The sequence below is a fragment of the Notamacropus eugenii genome, chromosome 2 (genome assembly GCF_028372415.1).
Source record: "Notamacropus eugenii isolate mMacEug1 chromosome 2, mMacEug1.pri_v2, whole genome shotgun sequence".
Taxonomy (NCBI): domain Eukaryota; kingdom Metazoa; phylum Chordata; class Mammalia; order Diprotodontia; family Macropodidae; genus Notamacropus; species Notamacropus eugenii.
In genome coordinates this window covers 324,926,515-324,950,647 of record NC_092873.1, presented here as the reverse complement: position 1 = coordinate 324,950,647, position 24,133 = coordinate 324,926,515, and the positions used below count along the sequence as shown (strand labels likewise).

The 24,133-nt window shown below is 43.3% G+C and overlaps 1 long non-coding RNA gene across 1 annotated transcript in view; it reads left to right on the top strand.

Annotated features, from left to right (window-relative positions):
• Positions 1-4,219: 4,219 nt before the first annotated feature.
• The window catches only part of LOC140527946 (uncharacterized), a 31,426-nt gene continuing 11,512 nt past the window's right edge, over positions 4,220-24,133 (top strand). Inside the window, exon 1 of the long non-coding RNA XR_011974987.1 lies at positions 4,220-5,220. This is a non-coding gene — a long non-coding RNA (uncharacterized lncRNA). The remainder of the gene's footprint in view (positions 5,221-24,133) is intronic.

Genomic DNA, 24,133 nt, shown 5'->3' with positions numbered 1-24,133 from the left:
ACCTTTTTCTGACCCAGATATAATCTCCAGGGTAAAAATTGTTCCTTTTTTTTTTTTAAATTTCTGTCCCCAGTAGAATGCCAAATACGTAGTAATCTTACTAGTTGATTGACATGTTTAGATATGCTGTACCCCTTCCAAAACCCAGCACCGGAAATAGATGCTCTGTTCTCATCACTCAGAATCTAGTCACATTAGATACAATTCCTACTCATGATTCCTACTCAGATTCCCAAGGATTCCTACTCATATTCCAAGGAAAAGGACAAATTGAGGAGGATGATCCCACAGGGCTCTGGGAGTCCAATTGTTCTGTGGGAGAATCTCACTCTGACTGGGTTAGCAGTGCCTGAAAGAAAATCTCTCAAGTGCCTTCTTTTTACTACAAATGTGCTCCTAAACCCTTTGCTCCCATTTTTGCTGAGTAAGCAATGAACTTCCCTTTGGCAGGGATCCCTCTGTAATAGAAAGCAGCCGCCAGCCCAAGCAGGCCTCACTTGATTGGCTTCCTCTGTTGGCCATTGACCCACATCTGCTCTGCAACTCTTATCTCAAAATCCCTTTACTCCAACAGCTTTCAGCTGTTCTTCCTGCATATTACTCAGCCCCCTTCCTGACCTTCAACCCTGTTTACACTTGGACTCCTGGTCCACACTCCTTTCCCCTCCCCCAAACCCCAACACCACACACACAGACCTCCTGTGGGATTTCCAGGCTCCAGAGAAGATTCGGAGAGAAAACTGAAGATAGAAGTCTAACCTGAGGCAATTTGGATACAATCCAGTCTGCTGGTGTGGCAAAACTTCTGGGTAGTTTCTTGACTGCTACTTCTTTGTAGGTGTTTTCTCTTGGTCTCTGAAATGATCCTGATGATTCTCTTTCATTCCATCCCCCACCCCACTTGTGGGTTGAGTGATAAATATGAGCCTGAATTCTAATGAATATAATTCACAGAATCACACAGTATCTTAGTTGGGAGAGATCTAAAACAGCACCTTGGCAAGTGCCTGAATGGGAATTCCCTCTATCACGTCCCTGACATTGGCTGTACAGCCTCCACTTGAGAGGGAACCCTTTGCCTTCCAAGGAAGTTCATATGAAGGAAAATTTTCCTTTATGCATGTTGTAGAGTCAGAATCTGTCGCTGAACCTTCCTATTGGTCCTGGTTCTGCTCTTTGTGGGCCATACAAAATAGATCTAATCTCTCTCAAAAATATCTCCAATACGTGATGCCCATCAGTAGAAACTGAAGCAGCCAAAAGGCCAGCTTCTGGGATATCTGAGCTATTCTAGTTAAAGATAAAGGCCAGCAAGCAAACACCTGGGAATATTCAAGATCCTTCTCCATTCACATTCAGTCCCTACTCTCCAGGAGATGGAAGGGACACCAATATGTCTTTTACAGTTTCCCCAGGACATGGAGTAGTAGGATTTTGGATCTAGTAGCTTTCAGCCCTGTTCTTCCTCCCCAAATCGGGGGCGGGGGGGGGGGGGGGGCCTTGGGGAGAGGCAAATACTAGATACCTTCTTGGCTGGTTCTCCCACCCTCAGCATATTCAGTTTCATGTCTTTTGGACATAAATGAAACAGCCAGGGCTACTGAAAAAGTTATTCAGCCCTCTATCCAGCCCTAAGAATCTTCCAGGGTCAAAATTGTGAATGAGAGCTTTGGGGCTTGTTGGGAATTTTTTGGAGGGCTGAGAGATAAAACTGTATTCTTTATGGAAATGGGGGGAGGGGGAATAAAAAAAAGTGAGGGTATGAGGAAGGCTCCTAGCAACTTCACACACTCATCTAAAATTCTGCAGACTGACTTAGGTCCAGGTATCTTATCCCTCAAGGAGCTTACCTTCTAGGGGATGGGGGTGGGGAGATAACTCTTCTAGATAAGAGAACTATTTCTGCACTGGAGAATTTGATGCAAACTTCAAAGAACTGGCTTAAGTGAATTGAATTGGGAATCTCTCAGTCTATGCCACAGTTATCCCTAAAAGAGGTTCTTTAATTTATGGAAGGACTGTACTTTTTAATGCTTTGATCCTTAATTCCTATTTAATGTCTCTTATGAAAGATTTACTCAAACCTCCTATGGTACCCAGTCCCAGAAATGCCTCTTCCCAGTTCTGAGTCAAATCTCCACTTGCCTCCCTACTATGGCATGTATTATGTGGTGTGTATACGTGTGTGTGGTTTGGATCTGTAGTTCTTTAAAAGTGTGAAGAACTTGGTACTCCCACCTATGCAGATCAGAACCTTCTTTGCAACTTAGTCATACAGGGCACTGAGTGCATTGAGAAGTAAATTGACTTACTTAGGCTCACATAGCTAGTAGATGTGACAGATGATGTTCCTGACTCCAAGGTTCCCTCTGTATTACTCCATACCACCACTTACGATGGTAATCTTGTTGGCAGCTAGGTGTCCCGGTGCATAGAGCACTATACTTGTAAGCAGGCAGATCTGAGTTTAAATCTGATCTCAGACATTTACTAGCTGAATGACCTTGGACAAGTAATTTAGCCTGTGCCTGCCTCAGTTTTCTCATCTGTAAAACCGAGGGTAATGACAGCACCTACTTCATAGGTTTATTGTGAGGATCAAATGAGTCAGTGTATGTAAAGTCCTTTGCAAACTTTAAAGCACTATTTAAACATTAGTTATTATTATTAGCTATTATTAACCACCGAATACTAGAATGTTAGAGCCAAAAGGGTCCTTAGGGATAATCTAGTCATACCATTTGTTTGTTTGTTTGTTTACAGGTGAAGAAAGAGAACCTCCAAGAGGTTAAATGACTTGCCCAAGGTCACAGAACTAAAAAGTACAGATCTGGGGTGGGGGGAGTTTTCTGACTCCTAGTAGAGTGATTTTCCTACTTTCCTATATTATAAATCACCACTGCTAAGTTTCCATCTGCTATCTAGCAGTATAAAAAAAAGTTGTGATTTGGAGGTGACGCCAATGTCATCCAATTAGAACTCTACTCTCATTTGGCTACTTTTTAGAATACTAAATCTAACAACTGTTTAACTTTGGGACAATCCCACCACTTGCCTGAAGGCATTTGCACATACATCTCTATCTATCCATAACTTAAAGAGAATTAAAACTAGAGACCCTTGAAATACTGTGTTGTAGAAGAAGCAAACTCTCATTTGAAAGATGATCTGTAGATAGTGTTCTTAATCAAATTATTCTTGTGCCTAACTTATGTTGAAGATAAACAAAGAGCTTTCCTCCTGACTATGTCTGGTATTTTAGTTTGGCCCCCATTCTTAGAAGAACCGTCTTCAGCTAGGATGGGGAAATTTGGAAATTTAGAAACCAGAAAACAGGCTGAAACAGTTTTTCCTTAGTGAGTTTACTCCCCTTCCCCCCTCCCCCCATTCCAGGAAAATTTTAAAGATATGAATCACCCCTACTCCCTTTCCTCCTTCAACCCCGACTTAAGAGTGTCAGGTTGAGGATGTGTTCAAATATCCTACAGATAGGCAACGAATATAGAGGGAGGGTAGTACAGTAGCTCTTCTTGGAATAAATTGAAAAAGCGAATGGAGAAAGCCGGAGAAAAAAACCAAAACTGTGCCCAAAGCTTGCCTGGGAGACAAACTCTCCCCACAGACTAGGCGACTGGGCCCCACCCCCTTGGAGGAGATTGTAACGAGGTCTGCATCTTTCCTGGCTCTCATAGGCTGGGGCTCCAGGCACAAACAAAGGGAGAGTCTTTCAGGGAGCGGGGTTTACTCGCGGATTGGCTGAGGAAGCCGAGTGTGTGAGAAATGAAATTGGGCTCGGGAGGAGGGAAGGTGGTGTTCATCTTGGGGGGAAGGGAGGGTTGTGTTCTGTTTTGTTTTTTTGCAAGATTTAAGGTGGTTCTTGGCTTGTCACAGGCTGAGAAGCCGCACAGCTTTTAGATTATTTAGTCAATACCTGCTAATGAACGGGGGATGGGGTGAATGGAGGGCTCCGACAACATCTGGAGATCATGTACCGACGTACCTAAAGTAATGCTGACAACGGACACTAGCTGCACGGATGGAATTGGGAATTTTTTTTTTTTTGTCATCCTAAGGGGGTGGGTTCTACCTCCTTAAAAGAGGCGTGGCGAAGTACTTCCATTGACTAAATTTGCCCGCGTGGGAAAGGAGAGACGGAAGAAGCAGAGTCCTCCCTTCCCCCAACCCCGCAGCCTTCCCGCCTCCGCCCCCCTTTCCCCTTGTCTCCCGCCACCACCCCCGTGCCTTCCTCCTTCCCCTCCCCTTCTACCTCTCGCCTGGGGTACTCCCAGCCTGAATCCGTGGCCGCCGCCACCCCCTTTTCTCCGCCTGCTCTTACTCTCGCCTCTTCCTCTTTTCCCGGGGGTGAGACCCGAAGCAGGAAGCTGCGGGAGGAGGCAGCGCCTGGGGCTTTGCATTTCGGCAGCTCGGGGTAGGATCTGGAGAGAGGTAAGAGTTGGTGGCGTTAGCAGCAGCTCCAAATTTGTGCGAAGCCGCTGCCCGGTGGGCCCCTGAGCTGGCTGCGGCTAGGAGCAGGATGGAAAAGATGCTGGCAACTCCCGAAGGCTACGGGAACCTAGAAGGGGGTGCCTGGGCCACCCCTTCAGCGTCACTGGATTCTACAAACCTCGCCGCTGGCAAATGGAGAAACTGTGCAAAGGCAGCTTTTCCTGGGGGCTCCCCAAGTGCCTTGACTGAGACCCTCCATCCCCACCCCCCAACTTTTCCTGAGGCCTTAGAGCAGATACTGGCAGCTGCAGGATGGAAAATAGCCCGGACCTGGTGACCTCCCAGAGGTACAGTAGAGACGGGAGCTGAGCAGAAGTGCAAAAGCAGAGCAAGGAGGGAGAGAACTGAAGAAAAGAACGGTCAAGGCCCGGGAGGCCGGACTGGGGCAGACTGCTCGAAGCCAAGCAAGCTGAGTTGGATCTGCGGACAGCGCCGTTTGGAATCGGGAACACCCACCCTCCTTGTGGTTTTTTTTTTAAGTGTTGAGGACATTTTCTTTCCCCTCAATGGAAAAAGAATGTCATTCTCCCCCCCCCCCAAAAAAAGGTCAGCCAAGGAGAACCCCTACAAGCGAGATGGTCTCGGTTGTGGCAGAACACCCGGCTGCAGCTTGGCTGGGAGGAGAAATGGGATGGGGGTGGAGTGGGGGTCGTAAATTCCTTCTCTGTAGCTTTCGGAAGCTCAGAAGGGTCAGAGGCTCAGGAGAGTTGCCAGGTACGTGCGGTTTTCATTATTATTATTAGTATTAGTATTATTTTTAATTTTCTCTCCAAAAGAAAAGGGAGAATAAAATCGCCGCTGGTGTGTAAGTGGTTTTCTTGTAAACGTGTCTTTACTCGGGGTTGGGGATCGGAAGCAATTAAGCCACTGTGGGAGCTGAGTTATAGGCTGGTTCCAGCTTCGCAGCCCCGCGATACAGACTTTATTCAAACTCCAAATGCATGCTGGGGCCGGGGGCGCGGGTGTGTGTGTGTGTGTGTGTGTGTGTGTGTGTGTGTGTGTGTGTGTGTGTGTGTGTGTGTGTGTAGGATGTGTGTGTGTGTAGGATGTGTGTGTGTGTAGGGTGTTGTGTGTGTGTGATGCCAGGCTTGGAGTGAGTTTCCCTCTTGTACCCTCCGGCTGCCAACCGCAGAAAGCTGCAGGGACCAGACTTCCCCAAAATTTCAAGCCCACGAATTTAGCGCACTTTCTTTTCCGAGGACCGGGTCAGATACCTGTCCCTTTCTCAAAATCGGCCAAGATTCGGTCCTTGCTGGTTGAAAGAGATTTCTTCCCTGGATCCCGGGGAACTTGGTATTGCAATGTGGAAAGAACAGACGCAGCTCCCCTACTAGCTTCATCACTTCTCTCATGGACTACTTCTCTGTCAGCTAATCATTCTTTCTTTCCCCACCCCAACTCGCCTTCCCCTCCCCCACACACTCCCAACAAAAAACCCACCAATTTCTCTTTTAAGGGAAGCGAAATCACCTAAGTTTAAAGACGTTTTAAAAATTCCCTTACAATCTTTTAGAGGGGCTCTTTTCAAAAGAAACGAAACATGAAAAGAGAACAGAGTCCTTTTTATTTAAACTGTTCTCAAAGAGAGCTTACCATATCCCCCGCAAAAGTTACAGATGAGAAAAAGATTTCTCCACTTTCTAATCTTAGTTTAGAATTTAATTTTGCATTTAATTTGCTTTTGCTTATTTTTGTTCGAAAATTTTCTGTTCGGTATAAGTAGGAGAGGAGAAAGACCTCATTTAGTTGGGAATTTGGTACCTCAGCTCTCTTCCCATAAATCCCATCCGGGTGAAATGAATTTATTTCTCAACCGAAAAATGAAGGATATTTGGTGATGGCGGGGGACTTTGATTCCCTCCTCAACCCTCCCATAAATTAAGCAGAACAAAGGGTCTGAGCCCAGCGGAGAAAGAAATGGAATGAGGGCTGGGAATTGCCTCCAGTGGAAGCAGGTATTGAGAAAGAGAGCCAAAGAAGTTTGTCTCCTGAAACATCCTGGATGCTACACCTTCCGAAATATTTTTGTTCCAAATTTTTTACACGGTGGAGGGAGGGTATGTGTGTGTGTGTGTGTGTGTGTGTGTGTGTGTGTGTGTGTGTGTGTGTGTGTGTAAGAAACATGTAAATCCCTAACGCCGACCGTGTGGTGCTTGTGAGTAAATACTAGCCTTGGCGCCTTCTCAGACTACGCTGACTTTGGCATCCTTGAGAAGGCAGTTCAGACCGTGGAAGTCCGAGGGAAGGTCTGGGGCCACTTTTCTGGGAGACTTTTGCCTCCCCTTTTCCCTGAAAGCAGCTCCATCGCCGCCTCGGGTAGAGGACACAAGGAATTTTTATGAAGCGGGAGAACTCCAAGTTTCGGTTTCAACGTCCGGGGAAACTGTGTATGATTTCTAAGACAATCAAAATTCTTTTCGCCTTAAAAAATACTTTCCAAGTTGTCTAGGCCCACTCAGAGACCCTGGACTCCACAGCCCAAACCAAGGAAAATTTATTTCTCCCTCAAAATAAAACCAAACCAGCCAGAAAGCGTCAGCTTCCTTTGGAAAAAGGCGCCGAAGATTTATGTTTCCCCGAATTCCCCACACTCTAATTATCCTTATTTTTAGTTGACTTATGGACGGTGACCACGTTAAACATTTTTCATTTGGAGCTTTCTTTTTCTTTTTTCTTTAAAGAAAATAGATGGAAAAAAATTTAAATATGTGGTCCGCTTTGAGGACTTTTCTTTTGGGGGGTGCACAGGAATAGCAATTGAGTGACTTTATTTTTTCTAGGACCGAGCCCCATCCCACGTGCCTTTTACATTTTTCATTTTTTTTTCCACACAATTTTAAAGGGATTACCCCCTGGGTCCTCAGGCTGCACAGAAGCGGAAGAAAGAAAGATTTCCCCCACGTCCCTTCCCTTCTTAGGAAACTTTCCCTCTTCGGTTCACCTGCATCCAGGCTGAGACCGTGTGGCGACTGGGATTGCGATCCCGGCTCCGCTGTTACCTGTGTCTAGTTGTATAAGGTATATTTATCTAATAGCCCCCTCGCTTTCCCTAACCTCTGACTCTTAGTTGCCCCCCAACTCCTCCTATAACTCCTGGTAAATTTTTCATAGCACAGTTCCTTTGGTAGGGCTCTACGTTCTTCATGCTTGCCCCGAATTTTCCAGCCCTGGTGGCAGGCCGAGACCCTCGCCTTTCGTCCCACTCGACTTGAACTGAGTAGGAGAAAGGAGGATGTTCACTTTCTTCCACCATCCTGTTCAGAAAATTCCAAATTGGAGGCACTTAACTTTTGTTGCCCGGAATTTCTTAGCCAGGCCAAAATCCTGAATGCCTTTTCCCGCGAGTGGGGTGGGGTGGGGTGGGGGCGGAGGGATGAAGTTAGAGTATCGGTTAGGGTTTGTTAAGGGAGTTTGAAGGGATTTCTGCCTTCTGTGTGTGAGCTTTTGGGGGGGGGAGGAGTGGGTGGGGAGACTCCCTGCTTCCCTCTCTCCCGAGGCCTGTCTTGTCCCCACACCCCTCTTCCTTTGTTTTGCTTTCAAGACAGTGAGTTAGAAGCAGCAGGAAAAAATAATTAGATGGAAATCAAAGATTAGACGAGAGAACGGCGTACTGAAAAGAGAGACTGGGGCCAGGACACTCGCCCGGCGCCTCATAAATCTTTTTCCAGGCTTTTGTCTTCATCTTCTGTCCCATCCCCTTTGAATTTCGAAACTTATCGACCAGCTCTGCCCCAGCCTTTAGCTTCTCTAAGGGTGGAGGAAAAGTCTCTCCAACGATCCTAATTTCAGACATCTATCCAATTCCTAAATCCTTTTGGAGCAAGTGTATCCTGAAAGGTATTCGAATGAATAATTAGTTATTTGAATTTATTCTTTTAGGGGAGAAAAAGAGTTGAATTGAGGCTCTCTTCACATCTCACCCCATTCTTCTTTCCCAAAAATACAGGAAGGGAGAGAGAAGCACCAATTAATTGTAATCAGTTTTTAAAGAAAGATTTTCCATTATACCCAGAAGGTCTCCAAGGGTCACAATTACACCTCTGTGACTCAGTTTCCCTGAAAAGTTGTTAATATTGTATATGGGGAATTTCTCATGGGTAGGGGGTCAGGCATTGAGTCCTGTATAGATGACTGAGCATGGAGAGTGATGAGTGTGCGCCTGTGTATGTCTCTGTGTCTTCTTATGCACAAGTACACACACACACACACACACACACACACACACAGAGGGATACATACATCTTGCCTTTTCTACATTGCCTAATTGTGAGAGCAAAAATGGACAAGGAGATTGGAGGGTTACCAAACATCATGTCTCTGTAATACATAGAATGTTAGAGAAGGAAGGGACCCTTAGAAATGATCATTTAGTATATTTCCACCCCCCTCCCCATACACACACTTTCTGTCTCCAGGAAGAAGAGGTCTTAAAATATAGGCCAGGTTTACAGTTATTATTTTCCTATGCAAATTAATTAGGAAAATCACTTTTACCTCCCCCTAACTAGAACCCTGATGAAGAAAAATGAGGACGGGAGAATCTTTTTTTAAAATTATTCTTCTTATATTGTACCCATTTCTGACCTTTTCCTGCTGTTAAAAAAAATATTGCCACATTTAATTTTTGTTACATTGAGATATAGGAAGGGGAGCCAGCATTTTGAAGTAATTTGATAAGCCATCAAGTAGCGAATCTGAAAGGTAGGCTGACTGCACAGGTATAGTTTCTTTATAACCTGAATTTACAATGAAAGCATTCTCCTTTATGGATATAATAGATTAGATTTCACAACTTAATTCACCAGAATGGCTCCGTTTAAGGGAGCTCCGGCTGATTTTATTATGCCAAGCCAAATTGGATGTTTGTGGTCTTAACAAAAAACGATTGTGACGTGAAGATATATAATTTTAAAAGTAAAATAAAGCAGGGACTCAACCCTCTCTTTTCCGCCCCCTTCTCTCTCCTCATCCTCCCCCCCCCCCCAGTTTCGGAAACACTAATAATCTTTGTGATTGGCTAGGGAATTTGAACACCCCCTCTTCTAAGGAGGCAGGAAAGGAGGGTAGGAAGTGGAGGGATTGAGAGAACTTCCCTCTTTTATTAGCAAGGGCTCTGGGTCTTGTGGGGACTGGGGAACTAGCTGTAACCAGTGCTCCTCCTCCTCCCCTTACTTGCTCCCCGTGGGCTTCATTCCAGCCCAGTTGCAGGAAACTGTCCCAATGTATTTGGTTGAGGGTGAAAAGGGAAAAGAGATCTCCCTGATTTCTACAGTCCAGCCTCTACTTCAGGGAGCAAGTTGGAAAGAAGAGATCCTTTGTTGACCCTTGGAGGGGGAGCTACTGACTCAGTTATTTTCACTTCTTAACACCCCCTATCTTGGACCGCTTCTTTCGTGGGCAGCCTGATGGACTGAGGCGGTTAGGGTAGGCTGCCCCTCTCCCACCGGCTCCTTCCACTTCAAATGCGGTAGAAAGAGGCAAGGGAGTATTTTTCTTCACTAATGTTCTGAGTAGAAATTTAGTATTTTCTCAAATCTATTCCCAATCTTTAACCTCCGCATCCCCAAGTACACATTTTTCAAGGCCAAAATCACCAAGATTCCAGTAATTCATATTTCTCCTCAGCCCGTTTCCAAAACGGAGAGAGAAAATATAAGCCAGAGTCCTATCCTTCCTTCCTTTCTTCAAAGCATACTTATTTATTAAGTACTTGCTGTGTTGGAGGGGTTGTAATCTCCGGATAGTTGCTGTTCTTTCCAAAAGGGAAAGGAAGAGTGACTGTTGGTGTCCGCGTCAAACGCTGGGTGTGCTGCAGTAGTCAAGGCTGCTTACTTACTGCGTACCTCCATCCCCATCCCCTTCCAGGCACAGAAACTCTCGCTCAGTCCAGAAACAAGTATTAAACTGTACTACAAAATGAGTAGCAGCTAGGTTACAAAATACTACACTTGGTCCTTGCCCCTAAAGAGTTTATACTCTAGTAGAAACCGGCTGGCATTACGGGTGTATGTTGAGACCCCTAGGGCGTATACGCATATGCTTCTTCCTTATCGGCAAGGTCCTGGCCGTTTATCCTGGTCACCAGCGCTGGGATGAAAGCGTTTCCTTCTCATCTGGACTTGGAGAGAATCCAACTAGGGATGGAACGGACAGCGGTGGAAGGAATAGGTGTAGGTCGGCTGACTAAGGCCCCAGTTCATTAAATGCGAGGTCTTTGGGATTAGCCGTCTCTTTCGTATTTGTACCAATACCCACGCGAGCCTATGTGCGCTGGGAATTCGCTGGCACTTACAGATACTGTCTATAAGGGGGAAAAGAGCCTGCAAGGTAAGGAGCTGAAGGCCACAGATCTCAGCAGATTCGTCGGGTTTTCGGAAGTCCATATGCAGGAAACCAAACAAATCTCTAAGCGGAGGGAGGAACAGTGACAATGCAGAAAACGAGACAAGACCGGGGGCAAAGGAGAGGGCCCCGGTGCCTGGGCCTCTTCCCCCTCTCCCTGCTGCTCGCACCGAAGCACTTGGCTGTCGCTTCTCATTAAAGTAGTCCTCTGTTCTCCGTAGAGTGGCTGCTTCACCTCCCCCCTTTCTTCTCCCCCATCCCCATTTCTTTGGTGCCTTGCTGCTGGCAGATTTAAACCTGGAAAGCCGGGACGGGGGCGGAGACAAACCGAGGAGATCTCCGTGGATTTAGAGGGGGAAGGGACTTTAGAAGTCATCTCGTTCAATGCCTCCCCCACTTTTTTAACTGGATAAGTAAACTGAGGCTCAGAGAGATTAATGGGCCACTATAATACAAGCAGTGTGCTAAAGTCAGAATTCGAATCTAGATCCTCTGCCTTCAAATCCAGGGGTCTTTCTATTGTACTTCCATCCCTGGCAGTTTATGCATTCCTTCTGCCGGCTTCTCTCACCTCACGGCCCCCTCCCCATATCCCATAGCCCAGCCAGTCCTTTCCCCAGTTTTCTACCACAGTCTGGCTCCCCCATCCCCCACCCCCCATCCTTTAGACTCTTCAGATCCCAGCTTCCTGCGATTCACTTGTAAACGGCTGCGACTCCAGAGAGTCTCCCAGATTGGGGCATCAAGCTCCTCAGGGGCCTCCTGCACAATCCTATTCTTGAGGTCGCCTGGAAGGCTCTGGGGGGGGGTGGGGATGGGGACGAGAAAAGAGAGGGGGAGGTGATCAATTCTTCGTACCTTTCCCCAGACCTGTCTCTCTCTCTCTCTCTCTCTCTCTCTCTCTCTCTCTCTCTCTCTCTCTCTCTCTCTCTCTCTCTCTCTCTCTCTCTCTCTGTCTCTTTGTGTCTGTCCATCTGACTGTCTGTTCCTCCCCCCCCCCCCCCCCACGTGGTCTTTCTGATCTTCTTGGAGCCCGTAGCTTCCACAGTTTGGAGTGTGAGATAGAGCTACAAAATCATGAGTGTGAAAGAGCATGTAAAATTTTAAGTTGTTATGTTGGGGCTGAGTGAGAATGAGCGTGATTATGAATGTGTGTGTGTTAAATTAAACCCTCCGTGTTCCTGACCTTGTTTTTTCCTCAAGGCTGATAACGACAGCAGCTGTTTCTCCAGAATTACTGCTGCTGGGTTTCTCATTTTTACCTTTGTTGTTGTTGCCACAGTCTGTTGGAAAAATACTCTGGTCTTAGAAAGTTTAACAATAAGCCTGGTGGATTTCTGCTCTGGGTTCTGGATGGAATGAGCCAGGGCCATCACTGTGCAAATAGAACCCAAGGTTTCTTCATCCAATTCCCTCTCAGCCAGCTTCCTTTTCTCCTCCTCATAGACTCTGGCAACTGGAAAGTTTCCAAAGTCCTCTTTTTGCTTTCAAAGCCCAAACCCCATCCTCAATCCCTGTAGATGAAAAAATCCTTTTTGCCTGGGCCATCACCATAGGGCAGCAAGTGAACCTCTCTGGGTCTACCATCCTTTCCTTTTCCCCATCTTCCTTCCCTTTCATTCCTGGCTCTTCAGAACGCTTGAGAAAAAAACCTGCCTCTTCCTTCCAAACCTGGTCCAGCACCAGGAAGATATCCATTCTTCTCCAGATTACAAATGCACAGCTGTTCTCCATTCTCAGTAAGGATATGACTCAACCCTCCTCCCTTCTCTCACAGGTACAGATCTCTACTCTCCTTTCTTAGTGTGAAGTTGCTACCAGGTCTTGGAAGATAGTAAAAGAAAAATCCCAATTGTAAGAAGCTCCTCCATAAGTATTTGGGGAGGTAGACACCGCTAAACCTCCATTTTTGTTGTTATTGGTGGTGTGGTTTCCTCTGTCCTCCTAGCTATTCTCTACATTTTTAGAGGCAATCTCTCCTTGACTCTCCCCATCAGTACACAGTTGTGATTTCCTAACAACCTACCTTGACCTCTCTTTTAGTAATCTCTCTCCCTTCCCCCAATCCCAATAAACTATCCTGTTGTAGACATGAAGCATCTCCCTCCCCTGGAATCCTTCCTTGGTTTTGGCATCAAAACTAGTTCAGAGTTGGTTAAAGATTAATTCACTTAGTTCAATAGAGGGGAGAGGGTATTCTGGGAGAAGGGGACACTAGAACACTGGGAAAAGTGCTGCCTCAATCCCCACATTCTGTCCTCCCCTGAAAGGGGAACAGGGTCCAGCAAAGACCACTGAATCAGTGATCTACATTCTGTCTTGTGAAGGGGGTATAGGGCTTGATCCACTTCCATCCCTGACCCCATTCTTTAGTTTCCAAGATTCCAGTTTCTCATTTTCCCTCCTCCCACCTTCAACCCTATCCCCCTCAAAGAACTGAGACCCACTGAAATCCTAAACTAGATGATTTATAAAATAATGCAATTATTTCTGTTAGGTAAACATGGGAGTCAGGAAACATTGGGCTCTAGTCTCCACTAAATTTTTTGCTTACTACCTCCCATAATTTTTTCTGGACCCTTACTTTCCCTATCCATAAAATGAGAGGAATCATTAGCATTCTACCACACAACAGGTATATTAGAGATTCCAGGAAAATCAAGACAGGAAGAAGAAAGGCCACTGAAAAATGTGGAAGGTTATTGGTTTCATCTAATTTTGGTGCCTATTTTATTGACTGAGTTTCCCTATGGATCCTGCAACTCTTTCCAGGTGATGGTCAATTTCTATTCCCTACAGTTTGGGGGAGGGGAAGGAGGGAGCAGTGAGACACAAGGGGGATTTCACTCTGCTCTGGCAAGAACCACATCTGGGCTAGAATTTCCCATAGTTCTCTGGGGGCCCTGCAGAAACAATACCCCAACCTTCCTCAAATGTCACCTGACCCTCCTTAGGAAGGGGCCAGGATAGGGAAACAGAAAGGCTAGTGGCTTGTAGGAGATTAGAGTATCAGTGGACACACCCACTCTCACCATGTGATCTGAACCCCCAAATGGGACTGGCCTCTTTGTGCTGACTCTGGGGCTTTGCTCTCTCCTGCCCCTATTAATCTACCGATCACTTCACACTAGTAGCCCAGAGAGTAGATCCTCTTTAGTTGTCTTTCAGGGCCTGCTTTATTGCTTCACTATTTAACCTTCCAGACTTCCTCCTTATATAAATATACCAGATAAATAGATTCCCCCTTTCTCATTCTCCTAATAGTGTCCATAAATTTATTTACATTTCTAATATGCCAGGTACTTTAACATGACACACTGCATCATCTGGCCTGCACTAAAGATACGGATTGAACTTTAGTCTCCAAGCAATTAAGGCGGCTGGAACTGTACTTCATTAATGGTTGTTATGCAATAAAAACGATAAAAACTGCCCTTATTTGTGATATAAAAATGCAATTTGTTTTAATTTATATTTCTAAATACTTCTGAGTTTCGATGAGAGCCCTTCCAGGGCATTTGTCATTGGGGTGGGTGATTCACTGACAGTTTAGGATAGGGACCAGGAAATGGCAGAGTCTGTAAGGAAATCAGAAATAAGGTTCAAGGGTGGAGCAGGGCAGAAATTGGGCAGAGAGTACATAAGAAAGTTGAAGAAGGAAGGAAGAGGAGGGAGTAGAAGGGAGAAAAAGGAAACCTGGGTGGAAATGCATACTGAGTTTTAGGTGGTTAGGGATAAATATTCTTGATCACCTCTTTAAAAGCTGTTCCCTTTTTCCTTCTGTGTGACTGTAAGAGAAACTGATTTTTTAGTGATCTACCACCTTATGATATTCCTGGAGTGTACAGGAAAGACTTCAAGCAAACTAGCAAGGTGAAAGGCAGAACAACATAACAGACAGGACAGTGGATTTGAAGTAAAGAAGACCTGGGTTCAATTCTGAACTTAGACGCTTATTAGATGTGTGACCTTGGGCAAGGCACTTAAACTCTCTGTGCCTCAGTTTCCTCATCAGTAAAATGAGGGGGCTGAACTCATGGAAAAACTTTCTGGAGATTAGTTTTGAGCTAAATATTTCAAGGAGGAGAGAGACACATAAATTAGCAACACAAAGAGACAGGGAAAGTGTTTGGGGAAAGAAGGACAAGGACCTCCACCATTAAGCCCAACTGGAAACAATTTTCTAACTCCAATTTCTCTTATACTTGGTATTTCTACTGTGCACTTATCATGTTCTAATTTGAATAATAGTTCCTCTCAAAATAGCATTTTAAAAGTCCCTATGGTGTGTAAAGCAGTAAAAAACAGTCCCTGTCTTCAAGGAGGTTACATTTTACTGGTCAGAATATAACAGGGAAAGAGAGAAGAATATATATGCTATTTGGGGAAGGAAAGAGAGAGCTTCCCATAGGAAATAATACACGAACTGAACTTGGAAGAAAGCTAAAAATTCTGAGTAGCAGAGGAGCAAGGCATGTGCCCTCATTCCTAAATAAGCCAAAAATGACCTTATCTTTGCTGAATGATAGACTTTTACCCTACCTTGTTAACTCTTCTGAATCTCACATGACTAATCATTAGATCATTTGGCAAAACTTCTTTTAAATATTATTCTATATATGGCTCTGATAGGCAGCATGTTATTTCTTAGTTAGACTCCTTCCCTCTCTGCCCTTGGAGGGGGGGAGTTTGGGATTGGGGAGCAAACATCTTTTCCTAACATTGCATAGAGCTGGATAAAGAGGGATACAGTTTCTCTTGTCCTCTTTCCAGATCACCCCTAGTTTCAGACACCACTAGGTTTTCTCCAGATCGCCCTTACACTGGCTTCACTTGCTACTCCATGGGACTCTCCAAGGATACTTAGACTCTCCTTTCCCCTCCAATGAATTTTCCTGCAGCCTCTCAGCTCTTTCCACTTTTCTCTGGGAAGCCTCAGCTTGCTGAGTTAATTGGCAAACTTTCCCAGAAGTAAACTTGAGTGATGGAAATTAATAATTTCCTTGGCTTTGTACTCATTACTAATCAAACCGGCTGGGAGGACTAGGTCTCAGGGCGAGTCAGAGGACGCCTGAAAAGCCATTAGCAAGAAAGAGAAGATCTTCAGGGTGCAAGGAGGGTCCCCCATGCAATTTACCAGCTCTAGAAGTCACAGCCCTCGCTCCAAGCACAACAGTGTACAGGTGCAGAGATGGTGGTGATGCTTTTAAAATGATTAGCAGCAATTATTGTCCCATACTGATTACATATTGCACCAGTGAAGGAGTCAAGAGACTTGGGTTCTAATCTTGGCTCTGCTGCCACTAACTAGATGTACAACCTTGAACAAATCCCCTTGACCTCTCTGGCCTCAGTTTCTTCATTTCTAAATTGAGTGACACAAAACTTGGTGAATGAATGAATGAAAGAGAATTTATTAAGCATTTGCTATGTGCCAGTTTAGATGATCTTTAAGGTTCCTTCTAGCTACAGCAATTTATGGTACTTATGGAAGAACATTTCCACAAATAGCATAGGAAATCAAGACAAAACCAAGGCCATGGACTCTGTGTAGAGGGACTAGCAATGGGGTTGAAGGCTTTAAAAACTGTTATTGTTATCTTTTGGTTTTACACCACCTTTATTTCCAAATATATTCCTGTCTGTCTGTCTCCCAGAGAGTCATGTTTTGAAGACAGAAAGAGAAAGGGAAGAAGGGAGGGAGAAGGAGAGGGAGAGGGAGAGGGAGAAGAAGAGGGAGAGGGAGAAGAAGAGGGAGAGGGAGAGGGAGAAGGAGAGGGAGAGGGAGAGGGAGAGGGAGAGGGAGAGAGAGAGAGAGAGAGAGAGAGAGAGAGAGAGAGAGAGAGAGAGAGAGAGAGAGAGAGAGAAGCAGTTCACTTAACTAACCAACATATCAACTAAGTCTGTCAACATATGGCATACCCAAACTTCACAGAAGAAATTCTTTTATTAAGAGATTAATTCTGTGAAGTTTGAATTCAGTAAAAGGGCTGCACTTGAGGGCCACATGTGGCCTGGAGGCTGTAGATTCTCCACCCCTACGTGAATATTTTATACCCATCTTACTCCTCTTTGGCATAGGAGAGAGGTGTGTTTTCTCTTCCCTTTTTGAGGACCAAACATGACCATTATAATTATGCAGTTTGGGGGGGGGAGGGATTTTTTGTTCTTCTTGCATTATTTTGGTCATTCCATATATTGTTTATCTGGTTCTGCTTATTTCACTTTGCATCTAATCATATAAGTTTTCCTATACTTCTCTGTATCTTCCTGTTTACCATTTTTTTCCAATGCAGTAATATCCCATTACATTCATGTGCCACAATTTGTTGTTCTCCCATTGATGGATATCTACTTTATTTCCATTTCTTTGCTATTTACAAAAAGTCTACTAGGAGTATTGGCTAGAGGCTTTTAAAAGCTGAATAATTTCTTCTGTCCTCTTCCCACTCCTTGCTGAAATAAAAGCCTCTGAAAATTAAATCAGCAAGCATTTACTAAGTTTCCACTGTGAACAAGGTACACTGCTAGGTGCTAGGGATACAAAGATAAAAAGTCTTGCCTTCAGGGAGCTTACATTCCACTGATACACAGCTGGCACATAGATAAGTAAATGCAAAGTAGGTACAAAGTAGGTTGGTATGGACAGCTGGGACAAGGAGAGAAGCCCTAACAACTTGGTCTTACATTTTGTCATAAAGAGGTAGTGAAATATGCAGGCGAGATGCGGATAATAATAGCACCTACCTGCTAGGGTTATTGTGAGCATCCAATAAGAAAATATTTGTAAAGCACTTTATCAGCCTTAAAATGTGCTATAAATGCTCGCTGTAACAACAACAGCAACAATGGTAATTATTATTACCACCTTCATTCATAAATGAATGTAATGTAAATGTGGTGGGATTCCTTCTCCTCCCCTCTCTCCCCAGATATACTCAGAATTGCCCTTAGTAGTTTCTATAACCTCACGAGGAGCTTTAGGGCTCTTCACACACACACACACACACACACACACACAGACAAAAATTGTCTATAAAGCATATTATGTAAAAGAAAGACTTTGTGTAATAGGTAATACCCAAATTATGCTTCAAAGACAACTAGGTACGATAAGAGACAGAGGTGAGGAAGGAGCTCGTTTCAGGCTTGGAGAATAGAAACTGGTTGGTTTAAGTTCTATTATCCTTTGATTTTTGAGACTTTGTGGATACAGAGTAGAGATCAGAATTATTAATAAAGTTGGGAAGGGCATGGCAGGCTACAAAGAAGACAAAAGGGGTGGATACGGAACCAGGTCTATTAGGAACAAACACCTAAAAGTCTATAGCTGATCAATTGATATTCGGTGAATGCCAGCTACAAGCACTACAACTATGAACATACACCATCTATTTAAATGAAGTTTAAGAACATTTCTGATGTCCTGTCATTGACTAGGACACCTAGATGAACATGTGTAGAAGATATTTGGAAATGTAGGACTGGAGAGATCGGTGCTGGAGGTACAGACAGATTCAGGAGTTATTGGGAAAGAAGATAGTTAAAGCAATAGCAGTGGTTGGTGGGAGGCTACCTTAGGGTGTAGTAGATTTCTACGATCTGAGATCTTTGAGTGAAGGATAGATGACCGCTTGTTTGGGGATGCTCCATAACAGCGATTCCAAACTCCAAAGAAATGGAGGTCACTAAACTGTACATAAGGATCCTTCTAGGCTACATTTTGACATAATTTCAAAATGTAATGTTATCTTTCTTTAGTCGTATTTTTATTTATTTTGTTAAGTACTTCCCAATTACATTTTCATCTGATTCCAGTACACTTGAGAGTGTTGCAGGTCATATGTGTGTCTGATACATCTGCTCTAGTGCACATTCTTGTCCAGTTTTTGATTGATCCAGATTCTCTCTGAGGTCTCTTCCAAAACTGACATTTTATGTTATAGTAATTTCTGTGTTCAAATTCCTCAAGAAATCCAGGGATCCCTCAGACTGACTGTCTTCACTCACATTCCCATCTTTTGATGTTGTGTTTGAAGAAAAGATGATTTTCCTCCTAAATGTAGGAGAGGATTCTTCAGCACAATAGGAGATTTTTGGTATCGCTCTCTTGGGCTTTTATCCAGGCACAGAGTGTAATGGACTCTAGGGAGCTTTCTCTGGGATGTTCAGTCTCAGACTCTCACTTTGTCTGTATCCAGTCTTGCATCATCTCTAGCTTCTGTCTCTAAGGAATTCTGTATTTGATAGATCCTGTCTGATTTGTTCTCTCAATTTCAAGGAGGTAGGTCAAGTTGTGGAAACTGAGGCACAGGGCAAAAAAGCACACTCAATATCAGGGAAGCAGAGAAAGGGCTATTTGCTTCTTCAGTTTCTCAGACAGAACTATAACCTCAAATTACACTTTTGTTATCTTCAATATTAAATGTTTCAATTCTTTGTTATAAGGCAAGTCTCTCAAGGAATGGGGGAAGGATACAGGGGGAAATTTAGATCATATAAAAATAAAAGATTAATATGTGCCAAGTTGTTGTTGTCCTTCATTTTGGAAGAGGACCAGTGACATCAGAAGGATGTCTTGACTTGGATGTTCTCTCTGACCTCATTCTCCAGATTAAGGTCCATCTCCCCCTCAGAGTCCTAGGGGTAACCCTGAGAGGTTAGAGTATGTCTTTTCCCTACTATCATCAGCTGAAGCCTCCATTCAAAGCATGTTACACTCACTGGCAGCTGCCAGTGACTAGCACCCCAGTTCCATTTAAGAACTTAACATCAATTAGCTTTCACAAAGAGATGCTTTGAAAATATAGCAAATGCAAACATTTTTTCTCTAACACTTTCAGAGTATACTTCCCCTTATCCCACCTCAGTCCCTTGAGAAAAGCGGATTAAGACTAAGCATAGTTTCTACATAGCACTGGTCCTATCCAATTCATGTTCCAATCACTTCCAGACTCAAGCTGCTGGGCCTTGTAGGAGGTCCTCAGGGAATTGATTCTGGGCTTGCTGCAAAACCTGGCATGAACTCACTCTTGGACTCCCTAATAGTTCACTCTTAAATCTTGGAAACTCACAGGGTCATAGACACCAATCCCTTCACCTAAAACTAAAGAACAAACATCTACAGAGGCAAAAACAAAACAAAACAAAAAACAACCCAAAGCCAGTATTCATAAAGCTTCATGTTGGCCTGAACTGGAGAGCGAGCAAGGCTTCTTTTACAGCTTTGTACCTTAACAAGAGAAAAAGTTCAACCAAGAGAGAGGTTGAAACCAACTAGGGCCTTTTGAAAGTGCCTCCAGTTCTGGTTTTGTGGCCCACCAAAGAGACTGCCGGTTCACTATGTGGTTAGCAGACCTGAACAAGTTACAGAATTCATGGTCCAAAGTCTCTCTGAGGATCTTCCACCATGTGCCATAAGGACTCAGAAGAAGGCTCCTAGCCTTTTCCACTGTATGAATTGTATCAGCTGAGCCTATGGATGCATTCTACTCATTAATTTAGACTTATTAAGACTGGGCTTCTTGGCCCACCCCCAGTAACATACATACTTATATATCCATATACACATATGTATATATGTAAATGCATATAAATATATATGTGTTCCCATTCTCTGGTGACAATATTATATGATATATATGTAAAATACATGTGTAACACTAATATATATATGTATATATTAATATTCCCATTCTCAGGGAGAAGTCTCTTCCTTAAATAGGATACTGGTATCTTAACTTTTTTAAAAAGCAGAGAATTTTGCAACTGTGGAATGCTAGAGTTAGAAAGTACCTTAGAGATCATCTAGTTCAACTTCAGGGCAGCTAGGTGGGACAGTGGTTAGAGTGTCAGACCTCAAGTAAGGAAGACCTGAGTTCAAATCCAACCTCAGACATTGTATGACCCTAGGCAGGTCACTTAACCCTACGTTTCTCAGTTTTCTCAAATGTAAAATGAGCTGCAGAAGGCAATGGCACACTACTTTTTGCCAAGAAAACCCCAAAAGAGGTAATGAAGAGTGAGACATGCCCGAAACCCTAAGAAGTTTATATTGCTGCAGAGGAAACCCAAATTCAGAAAACTCAAGTGATTTGCCTAAGTCAGGGGTGAGGAACCTGCGACCTTCAAGCCACATGTGGCTTTCTAGGTCCTTAAGTGCAACCTTTTGACTAATCCAAATTTCACAGAACAAATCCTTTTAATAAAATAAATAATAAAAAATTTAAAAAATATATTTAATAAATAAAAGGTCTGAAGGCCGCAGGCTCCCCACTCACCCCTGGCCTAACTAGTAGCAGAATTAGTGTACATTGGGAGCCAAAGGTAATGGGCAAATCCTCTTGAACTGATTTGGTAAGTTAATTGGGGGATGAAAGCAGAGAGAAAGATGTGAAGGCTAATAATACATATATAAATATATATATATGAAATTCAGATTTTTACTATTATTGCCTCTGGTTTTCTGATTCATTGCCCAGTCTTCAATCACAGTGTGCCTTCTCTGATCCTCCTTGCCCCAGGGTAGGAAGAGTCTGAGAGATCCTTTACACTATCTTTAGATTTGTCAATAGAGAAGCAGCATGGTGTAATGGATGGAGGACTGGCCTTAGTCATGGGCAATTAGTTGGAGCTATGGTGCATAAGCACTAGGCCTGGAGCAGGAAGACTCATCTTTATGAGTTCAAATCTGGTCTCAGACACTTACTAGCTGTGTGACTCTGGACAAGTCATTCCATCCTGTTTGCCTCAGTTTCTTCAATCTGTCAAATGAGCCAGAGAAGGAAATGGAAATCTACTCTAGCATAATCTCTGCCAAGAAAACCCCAAATGGGGTCATAAGAGAGTTGGACAGACTAAAATGACTGAACAATAGCAACTTACAGAACTCAACAGCAACAATAACTTACAATCATTACGATCTGAGCTTAAGTCCTTTCTCTGCCACAGGTACTGGTACCATTAGCAAGTCACTTAAGCTCTTGGTGCCCCAGGCAAAGCCATGAGACTGTAAGTTACAGATGAGTTGCTTTTCTGTATCCTTGAAATGGATCTTACACACTGACAGTCCCCCACAACAGTGAAATCACAAGTCCACATCCAAAAAGAAGGTTTTTCAATGTGTCAGTAACAGATTGATATACTATCAATTACTTAAATTCATCATACTCTGGTTAAGCGTGACTACTAATTTTCCCATCTCAATGCAATTGCTCTGGTTACTTGGGCCAAAAGGTAAAGAATTTTAAAAAATATCTAGATGTTACTATTGCTAAAATGTTTCATCATCATCATCTTCATTATTGTCATTGTCATCATCACGATGCCTGGAATTCACAGAGCTTTAAGATTTACAAGTCACTTTCCATGCATTATCAGAAGGGCTATCCCATTATATTCAATTTTTTGCTGAGCCTAACGTAGTCATCATCCATGATCAGGGTAGATCATAGGATCACAGATCTGGAACTAGAAGAGACCTTAAAGGTCAAACTCCTCCTTTCCCAGATGAGATGTAGAGGGGTTATGTAACTGGCTCAAAGATCCAACACTAGCAAGCGACAGAATTGGTATAATTTTATTTGGTCAATCTTACCTTTACCAAGTTCATGCAAGGCCTTTTTCTAGGGCAATTCTTGTGTTCACAGTCAAGATCAAATTTCTCTCTGGCTGTTGAGAAGTTGTAAGTACGGAGAGACACCATGGTTTGTGGGGAAAGCACTATACTTGGGTTCAGGTAAAACCTGGGATCAAAGCCTGCTCCTGAAACGGTGACTATGAGACCAAGAGAAAAAAATCTTTTAACTGCCACCAGCCTCAGTTTCCTTATCTGAAAATAGAGATAATATCTCCATTTCTCTCACATTCTCTCTATCTCTATATTCCCTCCTATCTTTATTATCCTTCATAAGATTATTGAAATAGGTACTCTAATGCAATACTGGTGATACTGCACATTGGTCCAACCATTCTGGAAAGCAACTTGGAACTGTGCTTCAAAAACTACTAAAACATTTGACCCAGCTAGACCACTACTAGGTCTATTTGTCTATTTATTTGTGACTCCATTTGGTGTTTTCTTGTAGTGGTTTGCCCTTCCCTTCTCCAGCTCATTTTACGGATGATGAACTGAGGCAGAGTGAAGTGACTTGCCCAGGGTCACACAGCTAGTAAGTATCTGAGACCAGATTTGTACTCTGCAAGATGAGTCTTCCTGACTCTCATCTCATCTGGCACTCTCTCCACTGAACCACCTAGCTGAAAAGAAATCAAAGAGGAAAAGGATCTATGTATACAAAAATATTTTTAGCAACTTTTTCAAAGTAGGCCCAACCTGGAAATTAAGGGGCTCTTGCCTTTCGGGGAATGGCTAAGCAAAGGATGATATTTGAATGTAAAGGAATACTATTACACTGTAAGAAACAATGAAGCAGAAAGTTTCAGGAAATTGGAAAGACCACCTTGAAGTAATGCAGAATTAGGTAAATGATCAGAAGTAGGAGACAATTCATACAGTGATAAAAACATTATAGAGAAAAATAACTTTGAAAGACTTTAGAGTTCTAATCAGCACAACAATAAACCCCAACTTCAAAAGAATGAGTATGAAAAAAGCCACTTGACTAGACCTGTGAAGAACTATAGAGAAGATCAGAGAGACATACATATTCAGACTCAGCCAATGTGGGAATTTGTTTGGCCAGACTTTGTATCAAGGGTTTATTTGTCTCTTCCCTCCTTCCCCCAACTTTTTTTTCTTTTTGGTTCTGTGGTGGTGGAAACACTGGGAGACAGATTAATTTTTTAAAAAACAACAAAAAAGGATATTCATACTATGATATGCCACATTGATTTCAATATAATTTATTGCAATGGAGTGGCATGACTCAGAATTAAAACTCAGGCAATAGAATGAACCATATTGCCAAAACAGAATGGTGAAAATACACATCATCATTTTTCTACTAAAGAAAAAAAGGTATTTCAATGCAGTGTCTTCATGGGAATGAATAGGGAGTATTTATTGAAAAAAATGAAAATTCACAGAATTTAAAATGGATACTAATTGTATTCTTAAATCATTGTATTGTTAGGATATAGGCTATGTAATAAAATGAAATAAATAGAAAAAAGCAAAATAAAAGATCAATTTGTAGTCGTCCTGAACTAGAGGGTGTTCCTAAATTTTCTTTATTTTGTTCTGCGTATTTGGAACCATGCCAGAAATTTCTTGGGGATATAGTGGAACGGTAATACTACCTAGCATTCCCTTAAGGGCAATAGT